The 27,596-nt window shown below is 38.5% G+C and overlaps 1 long non-coding RNA gene across 1 annotated transcript in view; it reads right to left on the bottom strand.

Moving 5' to 3' along the window:
• LOC118898866 overlaps positions 1-27,596 on the bottom strand; it is a 76,162-nt gene that overhangs the window by 44,688 nt on the left and 3,878 nt on the right. The window contains exons 2-3 of the long non-coding RNA XR_005020844.1: positions 22,977-23,243; positions 17,948-18,073 (exon numbers count right to left, since the gene is read on the bottom strand). This is a non-coding gene — a long non-coding RNA (uncharacterized LOC118898866). The remainder of the gene's footprint in view (positions 1-17,947; positions 18,074-22,976; positions 23,244-27,596) is intronic.

Here is a 27,596-nt window from a genome sequence, read left to right as displayed (position 1 = left end):
TCATCGCATGTACTTTATGGGTCTCCCCAAACTTTGAGATATAAAAGAATTCTGCTCAAACCTCTGTCCTATGAAAGGGTGTGAAGCCCAAGTCCCTACCAATATCTCTGAGGGTTCTTGGGGGGTTTTGTGGAGGTGACAGTGGGGATATGTTTCTTTTGATTACCTCTAGCTCTGATTTTCTGCCTTGATCTCCACCGCTCATTTCACTTTCTGGGCATGAAATGTCCCTTCTACATTTCCCCAACCCCTTCTCTCCCCAAAATATGGCCTAAACAAGGTGGTGTTGGCAAACTTTTAGGGAAAATTTGGGAGCAAGAAAGGATGGCTCATATTGAAGCTCAGCTTAGAGAAAAACTTGAAACTGCATGTTAAGAGAGCAGTTCTTTTAAGAGTCCATTAGTCATTCATATCACTGGAAAATTCTCATTGACCATCCCTCCAGAGGCAGTACAGCAGCAACAGCTGTCCAGCTTCTCTCCCTGAGAAGGTAATGAATATCTTTTTCATTTTCCAAATTCAACCCCCTCTAGCTATAAACTCCAAAGCAATCATTTCCAGTTTCCATCCTCTTTTGCACAAGGCAATTCAATGCTTCTTCTGCTTTATTCTAAACTACAAAGAGATACGTCATTCTGCTAAATCAAAATAGTCCCTCCCTATCAGAACTCTAGTGTCAGGTTGTCAAAGTTACAACTTCTTTCCCCCTACTGGCTGCATTTTCATTATTGCTTTGTTATTTTAAATATCTTTCCTGAAATATTTTTTGTTCCTAAATATTCTTCTACATCTTTTGAAACGGCTGCACACAGCCCTTGTTTTTGGACACTTAGGTTGTTTCCAATTCTTTATTATTATAGAGAGTGCCATGTTATATATTAAGGAGACATATATATATACATATATATATATATATATATATATATATATATGTATATATATATACCCTTAATTATTTTTTCACTGTACATTCCTAGTAGTAGCATTCCTAAACTAAAGAATAAATCCTGTCTTATGGCTTTTATACCCTCTAGAAGAACTGTATAAGTTTATATATCCAGTAATGTTTGAAAGGGCCTGAATCTCCAAACTCCTCTTAATTATGGATATATTTATCCTTATTTTTTTCTTTATGGTTTAAATTTGTACTTCTTGACTGATAGTGAAGTTGAACTTTTTATGTTTATTGGGCATTTGAGGATTTTTCTTGTGTCAAATACCTTTCCTGGTCAGTTGTGTATCTTCACTTTTCTTTTATTGATTTGAAGAAGGTCTTTGAACATTAAGGATACAAACCTTTGGTTAAGGATACTTTCCTCCAATGTCATTTGTCTTTTAATTTGGTTTGTGGTAAATCTTCCTATATAAAAGTTTTATACTTTATATAATCACATCTATCATCCTTTATACTTTCTGCTTTTAGTTTCATGTGTAGAAAATCATTCCTTACTCCAAAGTTTTGTAAATATTCCTGTGTATTTTCTTCTACTAACGTTAAATTTTTTAATCCTTCTGGAATTTATCTTAGTGTAGTGTGTGAATTTGGGTTTATTTTAACAGTTAGACAGCTTTTTTTTTTTTTTTTTTTAACTTTTGGCTGCACCGTGGCATGTGGGATCATAGCTCCCTGACCAGGGATCGAACCCCTGCCCCCTGCACTGGAAGATGGAGTCTTAATCACTGGACTGCCAGGGAAGTCCCCTAGACTGTCATCTTAACACTCCCCCCACTGAATGAGGCACTAGCTTTATTATATACTAAATTCTTATATGTACTTGGATATATTTCTGAGCTGTCTATTTTTTTATGTAGAACAGTAATATTTTAATTACTCTATCTTGCTGACTTATTTTAATATCTGATAGGAAAAGGCCTTTTCACTACTATTCTTCCTAAAGATGTGCTTGCTTTCTTCATTTGTTGATTTTTCTAAATAAACTAAAAAATAGATTTATTTCACATTCTAAAAAACTTCCAGGTGTTTTTGTTGGGGTTTTGTTAAATTTATACGCTTAGTTTGAGGAAAATTAATATCTTTATAATATTAAATCTTCCAGTACAGTAATATAGAATGTCTATCCCTTTATTCAAATCTCCTTTTAGATTCCATGGCAAAGTTTTGAGATTAGCACATTTATCTTTAAGTTTATTACTGGGTACTTTGATTTTATTTTTGATTGCCATGATCTGGACTCTTTTTTTTCATTATCTTAACTAATTGTTGTTGATACATAAGGAAACTATTAATTTTTAAATATTGCTGTCATAATTGCCAATCGTTCTGAACTCTCCCACTAGTTCTAATAGTTTTTTAAGCAACCTTATAATCTTTAAATAATGATAATTTTGTCTCTTCCTGTCAGATATTTATACCTCCTTCACTTCTTTTTCTCATTACTGCATTGATTAGCACTTCTAGGAAAATTTTAAATAATGGTAATGACACTCAAATTATTAACTTTAATGAAAATGATTCTAATGTTTAACTGCTAAATAGAATACTGGCCGTTGGTTTGAGATCAATATTCATTAACATATTAATTAAGATTTGCTTAAATCAAAAATATATGGTGATTGTTATCAAAATATTTTGGCATTCTGTTAAAATGATCATATGATTTTTTCTCCCACATGCTACAGAACAACTAAGCCCATGTGCCACAACTACTGAGCCTGCACTCTAGAGCGTACGAGCCACAACTACTGAGCCCATGTGCCACAACTACTGAAGCCCGCATGCCTAGAGCCCTTGCTCCGCAACATGAGAAGCCACCGCAATGAGAAGCCCGCACACCGCAATGAAGAAAAGCCCACACTCAACACAACTAGAGAAAGCCTGTGCACAGCAACAAAGACCCAACGCAGCCAAAAATAAATAAACATTTTTAAAAAAAAGATTAAAGTGCTGATTATTTCTGGGTGGAGGGGTAGATACAAATTTAGGAAGGTAAAAGTGAAGAAGAAGGTAGTCAACCAATGCAGCCAAAAATAAATAAATAAATAAATTTATTTTTTAAAAAAAGATTATAAAGTACTGATTATTTCTGGGTCGGGGGGTAGATACAAATTTAGGAAGGTAAAAGTGAAGAAGAAGCTAGTCAACCAATGCATGTCCTAAGTGTCCATTGACAGATGAATGGATAAAGAACATGTGGCTCATATATACAATGGAATATTACTCAGCCATAAAAAGAAACGAAATTGAGTTATTTGTAGTGAGGTGGATGGACCTAGAGTCTGTCATACAGAGTGAAGTAAGTCAGAAAGACAAAAACAAGTACTGTATGCTAACACATATATATAGAATCTAAAAAAAAAAAAAAATGGTTCTGACTAACCTAGGGGCAGGACAAGAATAAGAATGCAGATGGACACACATATCCTGGCTATTGTAAATAGTGCTGCAATGAACATTGTGGTACATGACTCTTTTTGAATTATGGTTTTCTCAGGGTATATGTCCAGTAGTGGGATTGCTGGGTCCTATGGTAGTTCTATTTTCAGTTTTTTAAGGAATCTCCATACTGTTCTCCATAGTGGCTGTATCAATTTACATTCCCACCAGCAGTGCAAGAGGGTTCCCTTTTCTCCACACCCTCTCCAGCATTTATTGTTTGTAGATTTTTTGATGATGGCCATTCTGACCAGTGTAAGGTGATACCTCATTGTAGTTTTGATTCGCATTTCTCTAATGATTAGTGATGTTGAGCATCCTTTCATGTGTTTGTTGGCAATCTGTACATCTTCTTTGGAGAAATGTCTATTTAGGTCTTCTGCCCATTTTTGGATTGGGTTGTGTTTCCTTAATTTCTCTTTCAGATTTTTCATCATTAGTATAGGAATGCAAGAGATTTCTGTGCATTAATTTTGTACCCTGCTACTTTACCAAATTCATTGATTAGCTCTAGTAGTTTTCTGGTAGCATCTTTAGGATTCTCTATGTATAGTATCATGTCATCTGCAAACAGTGACAGCTTTACTTCTTTTCTGATTTGGATTCCTTTTATTTCTTTTTCTTCTCTGATTGCTGTGGCTAAAACTTCCAAAACTATGTTGAATAACAGTGGTGAGAGTGGGCACCCCGTCTTGTTCCTGACCTTAGAGGAAATGGTTTCAGTTTTTCACCATTGAGAACGTTGTTGGCTGTGGGTTTGTCATATATGGCCTTTATTATGTTGAGGTAGGTTCCCTCTGTGCCTACTTTCAGGAGAGTTTTTATCATAAATGGGTGTTGAATTTTGTCAAAAGCTTTTTCTGAATCTATTGAGATGATCATATAGTTTTTATTCTTCAATTTGTTAATATGGTTTATCACATTGATTGATTTGTGTATATTGAAGAATCCTTGCATTCCTGGGATAAACCCCACTTGATCATGGTGTATGATCCTTTTGATGTGCTGTTGGATTCTGTTTGCTCATATTTTGTTGAGGATTTTTGCATCTGTGTTCATCAGTGATATTGGCCTGTAGTTTTCTTTCTTTGTGACATCTTTGTCTGGTTTTGGTATCAGCGTGATGGTGGCCTCGTAGAATGAGTTTGGGAGTGTTCATCCCTCTGCTATATTTTGGAAGAGTTTGAGAGGATGGGTGTTAGCTCTTCTCTAAATGTTTGATGGAATTCTCCTGTGAAGCCATCTGGTCCTGGGCTTTTGTTTGCTGGAAGATTTTTAATCACATTTTCAATTTCAGTGCTTGTAATTGGTCTGTTTATATTTTCTATTTCTTCCTGGTTCAATCTTGGAAGGTTGTGTTTTTCTAAGAATTTGTCCATTTCTTCCAGGTTATCCATTTTATTGGCATATGTTGCTTGTAGTAATCTCTCATGATCCTTTGTATTTCTGCAGTGTCAGCTGTTACTTCTCCTTTTTCATTTCTAATTCTGTTGATTTGAGTCTTCTCCCTGTTTTTTTGGATGAGTCTGGCTAATAATGGCTTATCAATTTTGTTTACCTTCTCAAAGAACCAGCTTTTAATTTTATTGATCTTTGTTATTGTTTCCTTCATTTCTTTTTCATTTATTTCTGATCTCATCCTTATGATTTCTTTCCTTCTGCTAACATTGGGGTTTTCTTGTTCTTCTTTCTCTAACTGCTTTAGGTGTAAGGTTAGGTTGTTTATTTGAGATGTTTCTTGTTTCTTGAGGTAGGACTGCATTGCTATAAACTTCCCTCTTAGAACTACTTTTGCTGCATCCCATAGGTTTTGGGTCACCTGTTTTCATTGTCATTTGTTTCTAGCTATTTTTTGAATTCCTCTTTGATTTCTTCAGTGATCACTTGGTTATTTAGTAGTGCATTCTTTAGCCTCCATGTGTTTCTATTTTTTACAGGCTTTTTTCCTGGAATTGATATCTAGTCTCATAGCGTTGTGGCTGGAAAAGATATTTGATATGATTTCAATTTTCTTAAATTTACCAAGGCTTGATTTGTGACCCAAGGTATGATCTATCCTGGAGAATGTTCCATGAGCACTTGAGAAGAAAGTGTATTCTGTTCTTTTTGGATGGAACGGCCATTAATATCAATTAAGTCCACCTTGTTTAATGTGTCATTTAAAGCTTGTGTTTCCTTATTTATTTTCATTTTGGTTGATCTGCCCATTGGTGAAAGTGGGGTGTTAAAGTCCCCTAGTATGATTGTGTTATTGTCGATTTCCCCTTTTATGGCTGTTAGCATTTGCCTTATATATTGAGGTTCTCCTATGTTGGATGCATAAATATTTACAACTGTTATGTCTTCTTCTTGGAGTGCTCCCTTGATCATTATGTAGTGTCCTTCTTTGTCTCTTGTAATAGTCTTGATTTTAAAGTCTATTTTGTCTGATATGAGTATTGCTACTCCAGCTTTCTTTTGATTTCCATTTACATGGAATATCTTTTTCCATCCTCTCACTTTCAGTCTGTATGTGTCCCTAGGTCTGAAGTGGGTCTCTTGTAGACAGCATATATACGGGTCTTGTTTTTGTATCCATTCAGCCAGTCTATGTCTTTTGGTGGGAGCATTTAATCCATTTACATTTAAGGTAATTATCGATATGTATGTTCCTATTACCATTTTCTTAATTGTTTTGGGTTTGTTATTGTAGGTCCTTTCCTTCTCTTGTGTTTCCTGCCTAGAGAAGTTCCTTTAGCATTTGTTGTAAAGCTGGTTTGGTGGTGCTGATTTCTCTTAGCTTTTGCTTGTCTGTAAAGGTTTTAATTTCTGTGTCGAATCTGAATGAGATCCTTGCTGGGTAGAGTAATCTTGGTTGTAGGTTTTTCCCTTCCATCACTTTAAATATATCATGCCACTCCCTTCTGGCTTGCAGATTTTCTGCTGAAAGATCAGCTGTTAACCTTATGGGGATTCCCTTGTGTGTTATTTGTTGGTTTTCCCTTGCTGATTTTTTTTTTCTTTTTTTAAATTAATTAATTTATTTATTTATTTTTGGCTGTGTTGGGTCTTTGTTTCTGTGCGAGGGCTTTCTCTAGTTTCGGCAAGCGGGGGCCACTCTTCATTGTGGTGCACGGGCTTCTCACTATCGTGGCCACTCTTGTTGAGGAGCACAGGCTCCAGACGCACAGGCTCAATAGTTGTGGCTCACGGGCCTAGTTGCTCCACAGCATGTGGGATCTTCCCAGACCAGGGCTCGAACCCGTGTCCCCTGCATTAGCAGGCAGATTCTCAACCACTGCGCCACCGGGGAAGCCCCCCCTTGCTGCTTTTAATATTTTTTCTTTGTATTTAATTTTTGATATCTTGATTACTATGTGTCTTGGCGTGTTTCTCCTTGGATTTATCCTGTATGGGACTCTCTGTGCTTCCTGGACTTGATTGACTATTTGCTTTCCCATATTAGGGAAGTTTTCAACTATAATCTCTTCAAATATTTTCTCAGACCCTTTCTTTTTCTCTTCTTCTTCTGGGACCCCTATAATTCAAACGTTGGTGTGTTTAATGTTGCCCCAGAAGTCTCTGAGACTGTCCTCAATTCTTTTCATTCTTTTTTCTTTATTCTGCTCTGCGGTAGTTATTTCCACTATCTTATCTTCCAGGTCACTTATCCGTTCTTCTGCCTCAGTTATTCTGCTATTGATTCCTTCCAGAGAATTTTTAATTTCATTTATTGTGTTGTTCATCATTGTTTGTTTGCTCTTTAGTTCATCTAGGTCCTTGTTAAACGTTTCTTGTATTTTCTCCATTCTGTTTCCAAGATTTTGGATCATCTTTACTATCGTTACTCTGAGTTCTTTTTCAGGTAGACTGCCTATTTCCTCTTCATTTGTTTGGTTTGGTGGGTTTTTGCCTTGCTCCTTCATCTGCTGTGTGTTTCTCTGTCTTCTCATTTTGCTAAACTTACTGTGTTTGGGTCTCCTTTTCACAGGCTGCAAGTTCATAGTTCCCATTGTTTTTGGTGTCTGCCCCCAGTGGGTGAGTTTTGTTCAGTGGCTTGTGTAGGCTTCTGGTGGAGGGGACTGGTGCCTGTGTTCTGGTGGGTGGGGCTGGATATTGTCTTTCTGGTGGGCAGGGGTGTGTCCGGTGGTGTGTTTTGGGGTGTTTGTGAACTTATTATGATTTTAGGCAGCCTGCTAATGGGTGGGGTTGTGTTCCTGTCTTGCTAGTTGTTTGGCATGGGGCATCCAGCACTGGAGCTTGCTGACCATTGGGTGGAGCTGGGTCTTAGCGTTGAGATGGAGATCTCTGGGAGAGCTCTCGTCAATTGATATTACATGGGGCTGGGAGGTCTCTGGTGGACCAGCGTCCTGAACTTGGCTCTCCCACCTCAGATGCTCAGGCCTGACACCAGGCCGTAACACCAAGACTCTTTCAGCCATACAGCTCAGAAGAAAATTGAGAAAAAAGAAAGAAAAAAAATGTTTTTTAATAATAAGCAAAATAATATATTAAAATAAAAATAAAAATAATAATAATAAAAAGAAGAGCGCAACAAAACCAATAAACAAATCCACCAATGATAACAAGCACTAAAAACTTTACTAAGTAAAACACAAAATCAGAAACAAATCAGTTGCAGACAGCAAACCCCAAGTCTACAGTTGCTCCCAAAGTCCACTGCCTCAGTTTTGGGATGATTCGCTGTCTATTGAGGTATTCCACAGATGCAGGGTACATCAAGTTGATTGCGGAGATTTAATCCGCTACTCCTGAGGCTGCTGGGAGAGATTTCCCTTTCTCTTCTCTGTTTGCACAGCTTCTGGGCTTCAGCTTTAGATTTGGCCCCGCCTCTGCAGGTAGGTTGCCTTCAGGCATCTGTTCTCACCCAGACAGGATGGGGTTAAAGCAGTGGCTGATTAGGGGGCTCTTGATTATTCAGGCCTGGGGGGGAGGGGGGGTACGGAAGTTATAATTGGAATGCAGGGCGAGCCTGCAGCAGCAGGGGCCAGCGTGATATTGCAACAGCCTGAGGCACACCATGCGTTCTCCCAAGGAACTTGTCTCTGGATCATGGGACCCTGGCAGTGTTGGGCTGCACAGGCTCCCAGGGGGGTGTGGATAGTGACCTGTGCTTGCACACAGGATTCTTGGTGGCTGCAGCAGCAGCGTTAGCATTTCATGCCCATCTCTGGGGTCTGAGCTGATAGCCGTGCTCGCGCCCGTCTCTGGAGCTCGTTTAGGCAGTGCTCTGCCTTCTTTTTCAAAGTCTGAGGTCTTCTGCCAGCGTTCTGTTGGAGTTGTTCCACATGTTGATGTATTTTTGACGTATTTGTGGGGAGGAAGGTGATCTCCACGTCTTACTCCTCCGCCATGTTGTAGGTCCCCCCTACTTTATTTTCTTGAAAATTTTCTTTGATATTATCACAGCAATTTATCAATTAAAGTAAATATAGTACAGAACTAATTCTAGAGGAAAAACAAACTGATGAATACCCAAATTACTGCTATTGATTTTCATATGCTTTGTCATGTGTCCAAATTTATGATGGAAAAGCATTGACAGGAAATTTGACTTCTATAGAAAATAACAACAAAGAAATCACCCTATAAACTTAAAATTTAGAATACAACAGAGGGAATTCCCTAGCAGTCCAGCGTTTAGGACTCCGTGTTTTCACTGCCAAGGGTGTGGGTTCAATCCCTGGCTGGGGAACTAAGATCCTGCAAGCCATGCAACGCGGCCAAAAATAAAATAAAATGAAAGTAAAAATACAATAGAGAAAATGAGGGGTTTTGGTTAGAAAGCTTGAAGAAAGGCTTGATTTAAAGCAGTATTCATTCCAGACACACTACATGAAGGGACCATGATGTGCCTTCAGCTGTCCTACGGATTTTCATGTGATGCCCACAGCATGATGGGGAGGTCTGTAACCAGAGTCCAGCTCCACTGCTTACTAGTTATGTGTCCTTGGTCAACTTATTTAGGCTCTCTAAGCCTCAGCTTCTTTCTTTTTAAAATGGAGATGTAGATAACACACATCATGAGATGGTGGTAAGACTTAAACAATATATGGCAAGTGAAGCAAGCACCTAACACCTTGCCTGGTAGGCAGTCCATATTCAGTATGTGCTAGTTCCCTTATCTCTCCATTCCCTTCTCAGAAATCCACCATATAAAAGTGGATCTACCTTTGACTAAGTTAATCATCAGGTCATTAATACAGTAATACCATTTGCCACTTATTGTCTGTTTACTAGGAAACTCAGTGCCTGGCACATGGTAGGCTCCCAGTAAAGATATGCTTAATGGTTGGACAGTTGGATAAATGGATGGATGGAGGGATTGATGGCTTAATTTCCATCTTCAGATTCCTAGAGGAAGAGATACTGTGTTTGTTCTATATATTACTAAAGAATACAATTGGGACCAGAAAACACAGTGGCAGTCCCTATTTATTTTTTGAGCAGAAAAATTGGGTTTCGCTAAGCAACAATCTAGCTATTGGACAGGAGCCCTTGGGAAGAACAGAAGTGAAAAGGAGGCTTCTTTGAGCAAGACACATATTCTCCAGGTCTTTGGACTCTGCTGTAAAGAGTCACCCTCTTCATCCCTGGGTCTGAGAGGACAGCAGTCTGCCAGAGGTGTGTTGCTTCCTTCCTTCCTTCCCCGATGTTCTGAGGGTCAACAATGCTTAGGTCATAAGGGAGGGGCTGATGGGCAGGATAGCCCAGAGCAGTGGGGCTCCCACTGATGCCACCAACATCCTTGAGTAATCAATCTTGGGTAGAAGGCCTGACTCAGCCACAGCAGGCTTCTCACATGCCCAGGCCCAGATGCAGTGCATGTGTTGTTTTCACTTAGTTGCCTTGTAGTGAAAGCTAGAGGAGGCAGAGTTTCACAAAATCAAGAAGAGCATTCTAATAAAGCTGTCCAAACATTGAAGAGGCTACCTCAGAAACAGTGGGTTCCTCATCACCAGACCCTAGGCTGGAAGGAATGTTGCTATGGTTGTTGTTATGCTGGAGAGGGAATTCTAGCTTTAGGTTGATGATTGACATGAGAAAAAGTCCTTCTAGCCTGGGATTTTGATTTCATTTGAGACTCAATCAAAACTAGGCTTTCTACTGACACCTAGAGGCTTACTTATACATATTATTACAAATCTGAGCCCGAGGAAAGCTCTATTCCTTCTTAGTTCAAATTTTCAACTCCATTTGGGCCTATAGGCTCTCCCTGTCTCCAGATATTCCCAGGGGAGGAGTCTCAGAAAAAACTAAGTATTATGATCTTGCAATAGCACCATATCTTGACACAGCTACAGGACCAGGACAGAAACATAGTCAGAGGAAGATCCTTGTTCTTCCCAGCCTCAAGGAGAAGGAAACAGGTCATATACATGACAAAATAAGTTACCATGTGAGATGGACTCACCCAAACAGCTAATGTGGGTGATCAGTGCCATGAAAATTGAGTAAATAAAAAGATGGGGTGGAAGGGCTTTCAGGGAGGGTTTGAAACTAGAGCTGGTTCTAATGGAGAAATAACTCAGGAAGGTAAGGCAGGGTAGGAACAGATGGCAGTGAGTGTAGCTCAAGAGCCTGGGCTTTGGAGTCCAACAGAACTTTGTTAAATTCTTGCTTCTCCAGGACTTCCCTGGTGGTCCAGTGGTTACGACTTCTCCTTCTAATGTAGGGTGTGCAGGTTTGACCCCTGGTCGGGGAGCTAAGATCCCACATACCTCACAGCCAAAAAAGTAAAACATAAAACAGAAGCAATATTGTAACAAATTCCATAAAGACTTTAAAAATGGTCAACATCAAAAAATCTTAAAAAAAAAAAATTCTGGCTTCTCCTCACTAGCCAGTACTGCAACTAGTCTCTTAGAGTCTCTGACATCAGGTTCCTCCTCTAACAATGGGGATACTCATGCTTTCCCTGAAAGCTTGATGTATGGATTAGAGGTAACACATGTAATTTGGTTTGCTCAGTTTGGGCACATAATAAGCACTCCAATGGCAGCTTGTACTGCTGTGGATTTGACACAGGGATGGACCTGGTATGTTCAGGGAATATAACATGAGACAATTTGACTGGGACAGAGTGTTTATGTGGAAGCATAAGAAGTGAACCTGAGGCACGTTATGTGCTAGACAGAACCCAGGACTAGGAGTCAGGAGACCTCAGTTTGAGTTCTTGATCTCATTTCACCAGACAAGTCACTCTCACTTTCTCTGAGCCTCTCTTTCCCATCTGTGAAGTGAGATATTAGTCTAGAGAAGTATTTCTCTCCCTAGCTACATATTAGAATCATCTAGAATGCTTATAAAAATTCTAATGACCATGCTGTACCCCAGACCAGCTAAGTCAGAACTTGTGGGGCTGGGACTCCAGACAGCAGACTTGAAAAAAAAAACAAACAAACAGCTTTATTGAAGTATAACTGATATACCAAAAAAGGTACATATTTAATGTATTCAATTTGATGAGTTTGGACATATGCATACACCATGATATCACCACCACAATAAAGGTAATAAACATGTCCATCATCTCCAGAAGTTTCCTTGCGTCCCATTATTTTGTGTGTGTGTATGGTAAGAATGCTTAACATGAGATCTACCCCTTAACATTCTAAAATGCACAACACTGTGCTGTTAACTGTGGGTACTATGTTGTACAACAGGTTGCTAGAATTTATTCATCTAGCATAACTGAAACTTTTACTCATTGAACAACTCCTCATTTTCCCCTTCCCCCAGCCCCTGGCAACCACCATTCTATTCTCTGCTTCTGTGAGTTTGACTATTCTAGATACCTCATATAAGGGGACTCATACAGTATTTGTCCTTATAATACTGGTTTATTTCACTTAGAATAATGTCCTCCAGGGTCATCCATGTTGTCACAAATGGTAGGCTTTCCATCTTTTTTAAGGCTGAATAATACTCCATTCTATGTATACACCACATTTTCATTGTCCATTCACCTGTTGATGAACATCTGGGTTGTTTTCATATCTTGGCTACTGTGAATAATGCTGCAATGAGTATGAGAGTGCTAACATCTCCTCGACATCTTGATTTTAATTCTTCTGGATATATACCCAGAAGTGGAATTGCTGGATAATATGGTAGTTTTATTTTTAATTTTTTGAGGACTCTCCAAACTATTTTCCATAGTAGCTGAATCATTTAAATTCCCAGCAACAGTGTACAAGGGTTTCGGTTTCTGCACATCCTCACGAACACTAATCTTTTGGGTTTTTTGTGTGTTTTTTTTAAAGTTTTTGGCCATACCATGTGGCATGTGGAATCTTAGTTCCCCAACCAGGGATCAAACCCGCATCCCCTGCATTGGGAGTGCAGAGTCTCAACCACTGGACGGCCAGGGAAGTCCCGTAATCTTTTGTTTGTTTGTTTTTCAATAGCCATCTTAACAGATGTGAGGTGATTATCTCATTGTGGTTTTGATTTGCATTTCCCTGATGGTTAGTGATGTTGAGCACCTTTTCATATACCTGGTGGCCATATATATGTCTTCTTTGGAGAAATATATATATATATATATATATATATATATATTTGTTTTGTTTTAAATTTTATTTATTTATTTATTTATTTTTGGCTGTGTTGGGTCTTCGTTTCTGTGCGAGGGCTTTCTCTAGTTGCAGCAAGCGGGGGCCACTCTTCATCGCGGTGCATGGGCCTCTCACTGTCACGGCCTCTCTTGTTGCGGAGCACAGGCTCCAGACGCGCAGGCTCAGTAGTTGTGGCTCACGGGCCTTGTTGCTCCGTGGCATGTGGGATCTTCCCAGACCAGGGCTCGAACCCATGTCCCCTGCATTGGCAGGCAGATTCTCAACCACTGCGCCACCAGGGAAGCCTGAGAAATATATTTTTTAGGTCTTGTCCCATTTTTCAATCGGGTTATTTGTTTTTCTGCTACCAAGTTGTAGGAGTTTCTTGTGAGTTTGGGATATTAACTCCTTATCAGATAAATGGTTTGCAAATATTTTCACATTCCATAGATTGCCTTTTCATTCTTGTGATTGCTCCCTTTACCTTAAAGAAGTTTTAAAATTTGATGCAGTCCCTACTTTCTCACCCCATGCACAAAAATAATTCAAAATGGATTAAAGACATAAATGTAAGACCTGAAACCATAAAACTTCTAGAAGAAAACATAGGAGGTATGCTCTGTGACATCAGTCTTAGTAATATCTTTTTGGATATGTCTCTTCAGGTAAGGGAAACAACAAATAAACAAATGTGAATACATCAAACTGAAAAGCTTTTGCGCAACAAAGGCAACTATAAACAAAACAAAAAGCAGCCTACTGAATGGGAGAAGATATTTGCAAATGATTTATCTGATAAGGGGTTAATATCCAAAATATGCAAACAACTCATACAACTCAATATCTAAAAAACAAACAACCTGCTTAAAAAATGGGCAGAGAACTTGAATAGGAATTTTTCCAAAGAAGACATAAAGATGGCCAACAGGCACATTAAAACATCACAAATCATCAGGGAATTGCAAATCAAAACCACAGTAAAATATCACCTCACACCTGTCAGAATGGCAATATCTGTTATCAAAAAGACAACAAATCACAAGTGTTGGTGAGGATGTGGAGAAAAGGGAACCCTTGTGCACTGTTGATGGGAATGTAAATTGGTACAGCCTCTATGGGAAACATTATGGAGGTTCCTCAAAAAATTAAAAATAGAAGTACCATATAATACAGCAATCCCACTTCTGGGTGTATATCTGAAGAAAATGAAAACACTAATTTGAAAAGATATATGCTCCCATATGTTCACTGCAGCATTATTTACAATAGCCAAGATATGGAAGCAAACCTAAGTGCCCATCTGTAGATGAATGGATAAAGATACAGTGGAATATTACTCAGCCATAAAAAAGAATGAAATCTTACCATCTGTGACAATATGGATGGACCTAGAGGCTAAGTGAAATAAGTCACAGAAAGACAAATACTGGACTTCCTTCGTGGTGCAGTGGTTAAGAATCCACCTGCCAATGCAGTGGACATAGGTTCAATCCCTGGTCCAGGAAAAGCTGACATGCCGCAGAGCAACTAAGCCCGTGCACCACAACTACTGAACCTGTACTCTAGAGCCCGTGAGCCACAGCTACTGAGCCTGCGTGCTGCAACTACTGAAGCCCGCACACCTAGAGCCCATGTTCCGCAACGAGAAGCCACCACAGTGAGAAGCCCATGCACTGCAACAAAGAGTAGCCCCCGCTTGCTGCAACTAGAGAAAGCCCATGTGCAGCAACGAAAACCCAATGCAGCCAAAAATAATTTTTTTAAAACTTAACAAAAAAAGAAAGACAAATACTGTATGATTTCATTTATATGTGGAATCTAAAAAACAAAACAAATAAACAAACAGAACAAAACAGAAACATACTAATAGATACAGAGGACAAACAGGTGGTTGCCAGAGGGGAGAGGGGAGGGAGAGGAGAGAAATAGGTGAGGGAGATTAAGAGGTACAGATTCCAGTTACAAAATAAAATTAGTCAGAGGTATGAAATGTAAAGCCTGGGGAATATAGTCAATAATTATGTAATATCTTTGAATGGTGACAGATCATAACTAGACTTCTTGGTGATTGTTTTAAAATGGAGAGAGGGAGTTCCCTGGTGGTGCAGTGGTTAAGAATCTGCCTGCCAATGCAGGGGACACGGGTTCAATCCCTGGTCTGGGAAGATCCCACATGTCACAGGGTAACTAAGCCTGTGCACCTCAACTACTGAGCCTGTGCTCTAGAGCCCGCGAGCCACAACTACTGAAGCCTGTGTGCCCTAGAGCCCATGTGCTGCAACTACTGAAGCCCACATGCCTAGAACCCCTGCTCCACAACAAGAGAAGCCACCGCAATAAGAAGGTCGCACACTGCAACGAAGAGTAGCCCCCGCTCGCTGCAACTAAAGAAAGCCTGCATGCAGCAATGAAGACCCAACGCAGGCAATAAGTAAATAAATTAATTAATTAATTACACGGATAGAAATATTGAATCACTATATTATATGCCAGGAACTAACATAGTGTTGTAGTTCAATTATACTTCAAAAACAAACAAATAAACTTATAGAAAAAGAGATCAGATTTGTGGTAACCAGAAGTGGGGGTTGGGGAGAGGGGACTTGGATGAAGGTAGTCAAAAGGACCAAACTTCCAGTTATAAGATAAATATGTACTAGGGATGTAATGTACAACATGATAAATATAATTAACACTGCTGTATGTTATGTATGAAAGTTGTTAAGAGAGTAAATCCTAAGAGTTCTCATCACAAAGAAAAAATATTTTTCTCTTTTTCTTTTATTTTGTATCTATATGAGATGATGGATGTTCACTAAACTCACTGTGGTAATCATTTCATGATGTATGTAAATCAAATCATTATGCTGTACACCTTAAATTTATACAGTGCTGTAAGTCCATTATATCTCAATAAAACAGGAAGAAAATAAAAAGAAATTGAAGATGACAAACAAATGGAAAGATATACTGTGCTCACAGATTGGAAGAATTAATATTGTTAAAATTGCCATATTGTATTGGCACCTTTACAATAAAGTTGCACTTTCCTTCACCACAACCCGGTGTCAATAGATTGGAGGTTGGCTTTACTGCACATGGGTGAGCAGACCCGAGTTTGGCTCGGTAACATTCTCATCACAAGGGAAAAAAACCTTTTTTTCTTTTATTTTGTATTCCTATGAGATGATGGATGCTCACTAAATTTATTGTGGTCATCATTTCATGATGTATGGAAGTCAAATCATTATGCTGTACACCTTAAACTTATACAGTGCTATATGTCAATTACATCCCCATAAAACTAGAAGAAAAAATATTTTAAAAAATTATGTGCAATCATAGATAAATGTATTATAGCCATTAGCTATGATTGTATTAGGGTAATGCTAGTTCTGCCATAGGTAGGTAGATAGATAGATAGATAGATAGATAGATAGATAGATAGATAGATATTATATAATGGCTACTATTTATTGAGTGGTAAGTGTCAGGCACTTTACCAAGAACTCTTTATGTGCTATTTAATATTCACAATGAACTTAAGAGGTAGGGAATTTACCGATGAAGAAATTGCACAATACCATGTAGCTAAAGGTGAGAGATAGCATTTTAACACAGATCTCTCTGACGTCCCAGTGGAAACTTGACCACTACATTCTACCATGTCGCATAACCCCACACATCATTGGAAATGGTTTCTTTTATCCTGCTCACTTGGAGGCAAATGTCAAGATCCCAATGCCTATCAGTGGATGTATTTCTGGGAACTTAGGGACTTTTACACTATTTCTCGACAAGTATTTCTGGTTAAGATAGGTCAGTTTCTAAATATAATCTATAAGTGATATATTACTTTTTAGTCAATATTTTTGTAATGAAACAGTTGGCCACAGGAGCAGGAGAGGCCCCCAAACCAACGAGTAAGACGCTGACACCTTGTGGCCTTTTTTATAAGGCCAGGTGTGTAGTCCAACACTGAGGATTGACTGCCCAGGACAAAATTCTAACCATGCCGGCCACTTTGCCATCCTTCTATTGTCTTCCTACCTGTAACATCATTTTGTTTCTCCAAATATACTATTAGGAATGAATCAACACAGCAACATAAGAAAATAGTAAGAACTGAAGACAAAATAATAAAGTTATCCTCTCCTACTATTTACTAGTAGCATTATCACCTTTATCGAGTTACTCAACTTTTCTGGGCTTGAAATTTTCTTATCTGCAAGATGGGGACAATAACATTCATCTTGTAGTACTGCTTTAAAACAAAATTAAAATATAAATGTAAGGATCCTGGCAAATTGTGGCCATGTGACAAATATTAGTTCCTTACTCCCTCCCCCTCTTTCCTAATCCTTCTCCCTTTCCTTGATTTCTAAGCTCTTCCCATTTAAGATATCCTAGTCTTCTGTTTTCTATTCACTTTCCTAAGTATTTTCTCCATTGTTCTCTCTGTTTCTGACTCCACCCTATCCCCACCCCCTCACACACACAGAACAGTGTCCATTAGTTAACCCTTACTTGGGTAAGGTCTGGCTCGGTAAGCCTCTCTATATTATCCAGCTAATCATCACAAAACATCCCCCACTGGGTTTCACGGAGCAGTTTTCCCATTACTAACAGCATTTTATGACCCTGAGTCTGGTACCCTCAGATTCTGCTTGTCCCTTACCTCTGACTCTTTCAATCCAACCCTGGGAGACCTGACACACACACCTCAACTCCCTCCTGACCTCACTTCCCACCACGCTCCCTCTCTCATTATTCACTCCGCTCTGCTCACTGGCCTCCTTCCATTTGCTGCTCCATTTGGCTGAAAGGCTGTCCTGGATATTCACATGGTTTAATCCCCCACTTCTATAAATTCCTGCTCAAATATCACCTTATCAGAGACAACTTCCTTGACATTCTGTATAACTATATAAAATAGCACAAACACACAAAACCCCAGTTTCCATCCCCTTTACCCTACTTAGTTTTATAGTACCTCTTACCACCCATAATACGGGTACTGCACTAGAGCAAAGGTGAGTTGGTAGCTCCTTAAAGTGTTCTTCTGTGGGAGGCCAAGGTTCACTTTGTGGGGCATTGGGTCCTCAGTAGTGGATTATTCCTGGAAACATTAATTATTACATATGTTAGCTGATGATAACACATGTCAGATAAAGCTACAGAAACTCACTTTTCATTCTTGCTGCTGCCACTCCTAAGCACTTAGTCTACCTTCCCCTCCATATATCTTAGAATGCCTGCTTCTTGTGGTTTCATCCGATTTTGGCGTTTATCATTTAGGGTAGGAATTCTAAACCCAGAATTCATGAAAGGGCTTCAAAGGATCCATGAACAACTTAAAATTATTGGTAAGTTTTGAGGATATATTTGTTTTCTGGGGCAAGTGTTCATGACATTGACAAGATTCAAGGGGTCTATGACTCCCTCAAAAAAAAAAAGATTAAAAACCATAGTCTTAGGAATGACAGCACAATATTCTCCTAACTTAATATGCATAATATTTAATCATTATGTAGTATTATCCTCTCTTTCTCAATAGCCAAACACCAAGAGTAATGGGATAGTATCTACTCATTGCTAGCAGACTGGCTGGCACCTAACTGATTCTCAATAAATACTTATTGAATGAATGAAGACTCCATGGTGGTAAGAGCCTATTAATTAGCCATTCTGTCCATAATCTTCATTGAGCAAGACTTGTTCTGGGGTAGGGGTGTCTTGATAGATCCAGTTAGATTGTTCACCATCTACAGATAAGGGAAGAATTAATCCTACTGAAAAACACAAATCTCACTTTTAACAGGGAAGAGCCAGTCACAATACACACTGTAAGAGAAGTTGATTAAAGATGAAATAGCTAGTTGAACCTCAGAAAGGGAACAGTGAATGGGAAGTTAGGTGGAGTGAAATTCAGAAAGAGGTAGCTCTCATAACCAGAATTCAAAGAGTTTATAATCCTGGCAAGAATCAGGCTTGTCCAGTTAAATCCAATACTAGAAATTTAGGCATATGTTCAAACCACCAGTCCCATCATTAGAGACAAAAGGGAGTTGAAAAACCAGTTGGTTGAGGTTTATATTTCTAATAGATTAAGTATAATAAAAGGGATTTCTGGTATCTGTGTATTATGTTAGTTTTTAAGCTTTATATAAAAAAATACACTCTTTGACTCAGGTCATTAAGTTGCATTTACTGTGTGTGTGTGTATTTTATAGATTTTTATATTTTGCATTTTATATTGTACTTTTATAGCAATAAGTACCCTTATTTTGTAGACCCCAGTTTTTCAGGCAACAGCATCCTTCACAGTAAATAAAGGGCTGCAACAACAGCTACAAAACAGTGGTTCTTTGGCTCTGCTTCCATTCATTCTGCAGGAAAGCCAAACTTCCTTATTTTCTCTCAACTTGTTCTGTGAAGCCCCAAGTTCACCTGCAGAGCTCCTGTCTTCACCATTTTTTTCCAACTTGCTCTAGCTCTTGCTCTCTGCAGAAACCCCACTGTTTCTATTGAGGCTTAAAGGGCCGATGGACCTCTGGTACCTGCCCACATGTGCCTGCCCCAAGGCTATTAAGGTCCTACTTGAGGCCTTTCCTTTCTAAACCCGTTGCTGAGGACTTCACCTTCTCTTAACATTGCCAAAACCACCAGTGCCAACTCCAAGCTCTGCTGAAACTTCCTGGTGTTCCAATTTCATTTAAAAAAATTAAGAGCAACTTCTATTTTGTGTGTATGATATATTATTTATTATTATTATTTTTTTTTTAATTATAAATTTATTTATTTATTGGCTGCATTGGGTCTCTGTTGCTGCGCGCGGGCTTTTCTCTGGTTGCAGTGAGCGGGGGCTACTCTTTGTTGCGGTGCGTGGACTTCTCATTGCAGTGGCTTCTCTTGTTGTGGAGCACAGGCTCTAGGCGTGCGGGCTTCAGCAGTTGTGGCTCGCGGGCTCTAGAGCGCAGGCTCAGTAGTTGTGGCGCACGGGCTTAGTTGCTCCGCGGCATGTGGGATCTTCCCGGACCAGGGCTTGAATCCATGTCCCCTGCATTGGCAGGCGGATTCTTAATCACTGCGCCACCAGGGAAGTCCCTATTTATTATTTTTAATAAACTTTTTACTTAAAACATAGATTTTAAAAAACAAAAAAAGTTACAGATTTACAGAAAAATTACAAATAACAGTACAGAGAGTTCCTGTATACCCTATACCCAATTTTCTCTATTATTAACATCTTACATTAATATGGAACATTTGTCATAATTAATGAACCAATATTAATGTTATTAGCTAAATCCATATTTTACTCGTATTTCCTTAATTTTTACCTGATGTCCTTTAGCTGTCCCAGGGTCCCTTCCAAGATACACTACATTTAGTCATCATACCTCCTTAGGCTCCTCTTGGCTATGACAGTTTCTCAGACTCCCCTTATTTTTTACGACCTTGACAGTTTTGAGGAATACTGGTCAAGTATTTTGCAGAATGTCCCTCAATTGGAATTTGTCTTATGTTTTTCTCATGATTAGATTGGGGTTATATGTTTTGGGAAGGAAACCACAGAAGTAAAGTGCCATTCTCATTACCTCATATCAAGGGTACATACTATCAACATGACATCACTGTTGAGGTTAACCTTGATCATCTGGCTGAGGAAGTGTTTGTCAGGTTTCTCCACTGCAAAGTTACTCTTTTCAGTCTTCCTCTCTCCCCCTCTTCCAGACTAGTCTTTTGAAAGGAAGTCAATGTGCAAAACCCACACTTAACCAGTGAGGAGCTATGCCCAGCCTCCTTGAAGGCAGAGTATCTACATAAATTATTTGGAATTCTTCTACACTGGAGATTTTTATATTCCCTCCCATTTATTTATTTATTCAATTATTTATGTATATCAGTGTGGCTTTATGGATAATTAATGTATACTTTGGGTATAATCCAATACTACTTTATTTATTGTATTTCTTAAATGGTCACTTTGGTCAGCTCTTTCAGTTGGCTACCATGTCCCTTTGACATAGCGCCATCTTTTTTCTTTTATTTTTAGAACTTTTACTTTCTGGCACTAAAAGATGTTCTGGCATTACAGATGCTCCTGTATATTCCCTGCCCCAGTCCTTGAATCAGCCATTTCTCCAAGGAGTCCTGGTTCCTTTTATTGGAGAATGGTATTAGAAACCAAGATCTGGGCAGTAGGTACACCATTGCTATTGGGGTATTCTTCCTTCTAGGCCCTCCCAGCTGACAACGTAAGGAAATGTATGTGTGTATACTAACCCATATATATACACACATAACTATAAATATCTCTGTATGTAACATCTGTATCTATATTAAGCTACACATGAGTTCATACTGATATCTCCAACTGTAATTCATTACCATATGGAGCTTTCTAGCCTCCTCCCCTTGATTATCTGTAAACTCCCACTCCAACAGTGAGAAACCTGGCTCCCACAATCTGCCATCCATTTACTTAATTATTCAGTTCCAGTATATATATATATATATATATTGAATTCAGAATTGTTAACTTATACCACATGGGTACACAACTTTTTCAACTAGAGTACAGTGCTGATGTACAGTTCCTTTGGCATTTAATTTTACAGACTCCACTCATTTCCAAAGTTACTTGGGTCAGTACGTTTTCTCCCACCCCCGTCAGTAAGGCTGTTTCATAGATTGATTGAATGATTTATTTATTTTAAATAAATTTATTTATTTATTTTTGGCTGCATTGGGTCTTTGTTGCTGCACGCGGGCTTTCTCTAGTTGTGGCGAGCGGGGGCTACTCTTCGTTGTGGTGCGCGAGCTTCTTATTGCAGTGGCTTCTCTTGTTGCGGAGCACGGGCTCTAGGCGCATGGGCTTCAGTAGTTGTGGTGCATGGGCTCAGTAGTTGTGGCTCATGAGCTCTAGAGCTCAGGCTCAGTAGTTGTGGCGCATGGGCTTAGCTGCTCCGCAGCTTGTGGGATCTCTCCGGACCAGGGCTCAAACCCATGTCGCCTGCACTGGCAGGCGGATTCTTAACCACTACGCTACCAGGGAAGTCTCATGTTTCATAGATTTATAATATAGTTAGATTATTTTGTCCCATCCTTTATTCCATCTTGGGACCCTCCAATCTCCTAAATTATTTAAAAATTTTGCATATATTAAGGTTCTATGGGTATATGCATGGTATCATATATCCATCATTACGGTATTATACAAAATGGTTTCACCACTGTAAAATATCTTCTGTGCTTTATCTATTCAATCCTCCTCACCATTGAATCCCTACTGATCTCTGCTAATGTATTTTATGGCTCTATAGTTTTGCCTTATCTAGAATGTCCTATTAACAGAACCATATAGTTCATAGCCTTTCAGACCTGATTCTTTCATTTAGCAATATACATTCAAGATTCATCCATGTTTTTGCTTAGCTTGATAACTTATTTCTTTAAAAAAATTTTTTTTGTTTTAATTGTAGTAAAATACACATAACAAAATTTACCATCTTAACCATTTTTAAGTACACTTAGTGGTATTAAATATATTCATATCATTGTGCAATTCACCATCCATCTCCAGAACTCTTATTATCTTGCAAAACTAAAACTCTATGCCCATTAAATAATAACTCCCCATTTCTCCTTCCCCTAGTCCCTGGCAACCACCGTTCTGCTTTCTGTCTCTATGAATTTGACTACTCTAGGTCCCTCATGTAAGTAGAATCTTACAGTATTTGTCTTTTGTGACTAACATATTCCACTTAACATAATGTCCTCAAGGTTCATCCAACTTGTAGCATACGTCAGAAGTCCCTTCCTTTTAAGGCTGAATAATATTCCATTGTATGTTTTACCACATTTTGCTTATCCATTCATCTGTCAATGGACATTTGGGTGCTTCCACCTTTTGGCTATTGTGACTAGCTTATCCCTTTTTCTCAGTGAATAGTATTCCACTGAATGGGTGTTTCCCTTTAGTTTGAATTTTTCTTTTTCAATTGCAGCCCTTTTACCTTATGACAGAGGCATGAATCCATGAAGGCTGAGCTGGAGGCTGATCTAAATGACAGAGACCATGATGCTTTCACCATTTCTTCTCCTTTCTGACAGTGGCTCACATCCTTGAACCAGGCTTGGGGACTCAGCTCTCTCTTAGGATGGCTTCTTTCCTAAGATACTCCAGGAGCTACATATAAATAGAGTCCTGAAGTCCTGCTCTACCAGTCCTCCAGCAATGCTTGAATCCTAAGGACATACAGCATAGGCTCCAGCTGGGACCCCTGATAGAGAAAATGGAAGCACAAAGCAGTAGTCATTCCTTAGTGGCTGTTATAGACCAAATTGTGTTCCCTCCCCCCAAATTCATATGTTGAAGCCCTAACCCACAGTGTGACTATATTTGAGATAGGACCTTTAGGGAGGTAGTGAAGGTTAAATGAGGTCAAAAGACTGGACCTCTAATCTGATAGGACTGCTGTCCTTTTAAGAAGAGCAGAAGACACCAAAGATCTCTCTCTTTCTCAGTGAGAACACAGAGGAAAGCCATGTGAGGACAGAGTGAGAAGGCCACCGTCTACAAGCCAGGAAGACAGATCTCACCAGAAACTAACTCTGGCACCACAGTCTTGGACTTTCAGTCTCCAGAATTGTAAGAAAATAGGAACCTCAGTTGTTAAGCCACCCTGTCTATGGTATTTTGTAATGTCAGTCTTAGCAGACTTATACAGTGGCAGAACTGCACCTAGTACTCAACCTGATTCCAATTTCAGAGTTCTTTCCATCTTTCCATTCAGAAACTTTTTTTTTTCTTTTCTTTTCTTTTTTGATTTCTATCAGTTTACTAATCATTTATATATTTTTTAAAAAAGGCATATATGCAGGACCAGTGTTTCTCAGACAGATTGCAGTGACTGTGCTTGTGCTATCTCCTAATCCCTTTCATATCCTCTAGGATGATCAGAGAATCACTCCATAGGTGTCCTCAGACTATAGATGTCAGTTCCCAACATTGACGACAGGTTGTACAACATCGACATTAGCAAGCCCTGATTTTCTGCTGTCATGATGGACTGAGATGAAAAGATTTCCCTGCTCCCAGTCTCTATTTTACTGAAAATAGGGAAGCTAATTTTATTTTTTAAATCTGAGGTTGTCTCATTTTTTCCTCAGATATCTGTTTTATTTTCACTGAAATTCACAAAAACAAAGTTCTAAAATAATTCCACATCAACAACAAAATTCGTATTTATTAATTATTGGAGATTGTCATATTGAATTCTAAGAAGTTACAGAAACATTGCTTTTCTTTTCTTCTATTAGAAAAATATGAAAATAGAGATACTCACCTCTCCCACCCCCATGATACTAGATCACAGGGCCTGAGCACTTCAGCTGTTTGTAAGTTATCAATACTTTTTTTGTTCAAATAAATGTAAAGTTTGATGAACCTTCCCTCCACACAATGGGAAAAGAGCAACTTTACAGTATAGAAACCTGGCAGACACTACCTTCATCAGGAGCTCAAAAGTAATTAACATCAGTAATAGGACAAACTGAAATCATGTCATCTGATAGGATACAATGAGAAGAGCATCCCATCACTTCTGTGGTATTCCTGTCAAAGATACATAACCTGAAACTAACATCTAGGCAACATCAGACTAACCCAAATTCAGAGAGGTGCTACAAAATAACTGACCTGTAATCCTCAAAACTGTCAAGGTCTGAAAGTCAAGGAGGGACTGAGGAACTTTTCCAGACTGAAGGAGATTAATGAGACATAATGAGTAAATGCAATGCATGATTCTGAACTGAATCTTTTTACTATAAAGGACAGTGCTGGGACTATTGGCCAAACTTGAATCGAGTCTGAGGGATAGATGGTAGAAATGTAAACAATGTTAATTTTCTGATTTAGTTGATCTTACTGTGGTTACATAGGAGTATGTTGTTGTTTGAGGAAATAAACATTAAAATATTTGGGTTAATGGGACATCATAATAATATCAGCAACTTGCTTTCAAATGGTTCAGGAAAAAACAGTTCTTTGTATATACTTGCAACTTTTCTGTAAGCTTGAGATTGTTACAAAATAGTTTTTTTAATGTAATGACTCAAATCTCTTCCTTAACGTTCAGAGTTTTAAAGTTTCTGTCCCTGATAACATCAAGCCGAAGTACTTGCCTTTACAAGCTCTTAAACATCCTATCTCCCTCTCTGTTTACAGATGCCACTGTAACGTAATTCTAAATTTTGGTGAGGTTTTCTTTCGCCTTCATTTCTCTTTATCTTATGTGAGGCCTCAGTGCAAAATTCATCATTATATAACTTTCATCTGCTTGAACTCCATTTTTATATATTAGACTTTATTAAGCACTAACTATGTGCTGGCCATGTACTAAGTACTTTTTAGTACTTAACCAGTACAGCATTATCTCATTTAACCTTGATGTCTTGCTACTTCCCTCTTCACACCCCAGCCTAGAGTACCCTGACCACCCTGGGCTTTCTCTCCGGGATTTTACAAACTGCAGTGGCTCTGTCTCTCTTTCCTTTCTCTTGACCTTTTAGCTCCTACTTATCCTAAAGGGATCAGCTAGAATGACTCTTTTTCCAAGGAGCCTTTCCTTAAGTTTGAGTAGGAGGCCCTTCCCTGTGCTCCTACAGAGTAATGTCCTCCTTTAACCACAGTAGTTTTACACTATATTTTAGTTTTTCTTCTCCCTTTTGTTCCCTCTTGTAAGCTAGGTAAAATCAAGGACTACATCTTCACTGTTATTTCACCAAAGCTAACAGGGTATGCTACACTGAGTAGGTCCTCAAAAAAAACATTTATTGAGTGAATAACTGAATGTATAAGCAAGGGAGGCTAGATGACTGGTCTCTATTGAGGGTCACCTTGATGAATCCACCACAGTCTAGGGTTATTTCTCAGTGTTGCAGGTCTGAAAACACAAGTGGATCAGTATCCAGAGTTGAGCTCTCTCTTCTCCTAAAGTTAAACTTTATCACACTAATAAAATCCAATAAAGGCCTAAAGAAATCAATGAAAAGGGGCCCTCACTGACCTAACATAGAAATAATAAATAGCATATCAAAAATAATAATGATTAAATGTATTGAAACATATCAAATATATAAAAATCCATGCGTTCATCATGGTAACAAGGTAATTAGTCATAATTAAAGGCTGCTGGGGCACTAACTCATTATTCTGAATATTAATAAAGGATATTGATTAAATCCTGGATTTCCTTTACAAACTGAATTTTAGAGTGACCAAATTGTTACTAAGGGAAAATTCTTCTTTATAGAAGAAATTCAGCTGATAAAGGAAAAGGAATGAGGGATTCAGAAAATCACTAATTTTCAACCCCTAATAAGTTAATAGAGCTATGAAAATAATGGATACTAAAAAGTGGAAGACTGATGGTATATTTATAAACCACTTGATCAATCTTAGTATTACCAAAAGTAGGCATACATTATATGCCTTAAGTACACAGTGACACTTATGAAGTATTTTGCCTTAAAAAAATAGAAAAGAAAGAAACTAAACTTAATTAAACATTTAAATGTAGCCACCAGTTTGAAGGAAATGCAAGGGATAGAGGAAAAAGTTAAATGACACCATGTAGAAGCAGTCAGCCAAATCCAGAATGTGGGACATTTTACAGAACAAATGACTTGGTTTCTCCAATAAATCAACAACATAGACTAAAGAAAACTAAGAGGCACAATAATTTTTAAAGAATGGGTTTTGTTTGGATCTTAAACCAAAAGACATGTTTTTAGTCAATTGGAGAAATGTGAATTTGGACTGGGTATTAAATGATATTTAGAAAGTATCGTTAATTTGTTACATGTGATAGTAACATAGTGTTTACTTTTTTAAAAATAAATCTTTATCAATTAGGGATGCACCCTCAAGTATTTATGTGTAAAATGACGTTTCAGTCAGGTTTCTAGTAGAAAACAGTAGTAATCAAATCAGGTAATTTAAAGAGAATTTAATAAAAAGGATCCTTTTCAAAGATGCAGGAAGACTGCAGGGAAACTAGAAGGGATAACACAGTACCCCTGGACTAGTAACAACAACTGTTAACACCCCTAGGCCTAGGGGTGAGGAAAGGGTGTGGTTATCAGAACCCAGAGACAGAGAAGTCTTGTGACAAGAAGTTGTGACATTTGGTCCAAGGATACACCTGGCTGCCACAAACCCTCAGAAAGGGAGCCAGAAGAATAGTACCTCAAGGTATTAAGCTCCTGGTGATACTATCCATTAGCAGAACCCAACTAGATGCTATTGGGTAAGGAAGTCCTTATGCTATTGGGTAATGCAGTACTTATCTGCATTCTGTACAGATAAGCCTCAAGGGAATCAGAGCAGGGATGAGAGGCAGAGAAAGAGTGGACTGGGAGGGGGACACAAGAGATATCCAGGAAAAATGACAAGATGTATAGAATTTGCTTTAAAATACTCCAACCTCCTCCCCACCAAAACTTTGAATAAATGAAACAAAATTGGCAAAGTATTGATAATCATTGAATAGTATATATAGTGAAAACTATATAGGAATTTACTATATATTCCCTCTGCTTTTGTATATGTTAGAAAATTCTCATAATTAAAA

Source organism: Balaenoptera musculus, chromosome 8 (assembly GCF_009873245.2).
Source record: "Balaenoptera musculus isolate JJ_BM4_2016_0621 chromosome 8, mBalMus1.pri.v3, whole genome shotgun sequence".
NCBI classification, from domain to species: Eukaryota; Metazoa; Chordata; class Mammalia; order Artiodactyla; family Balaenopteridae; genus Balaenoptera; species Balaenoptera musculus.
This window is presented reverse-complemented; position numbering and strand designations above follow the sequence as displayed.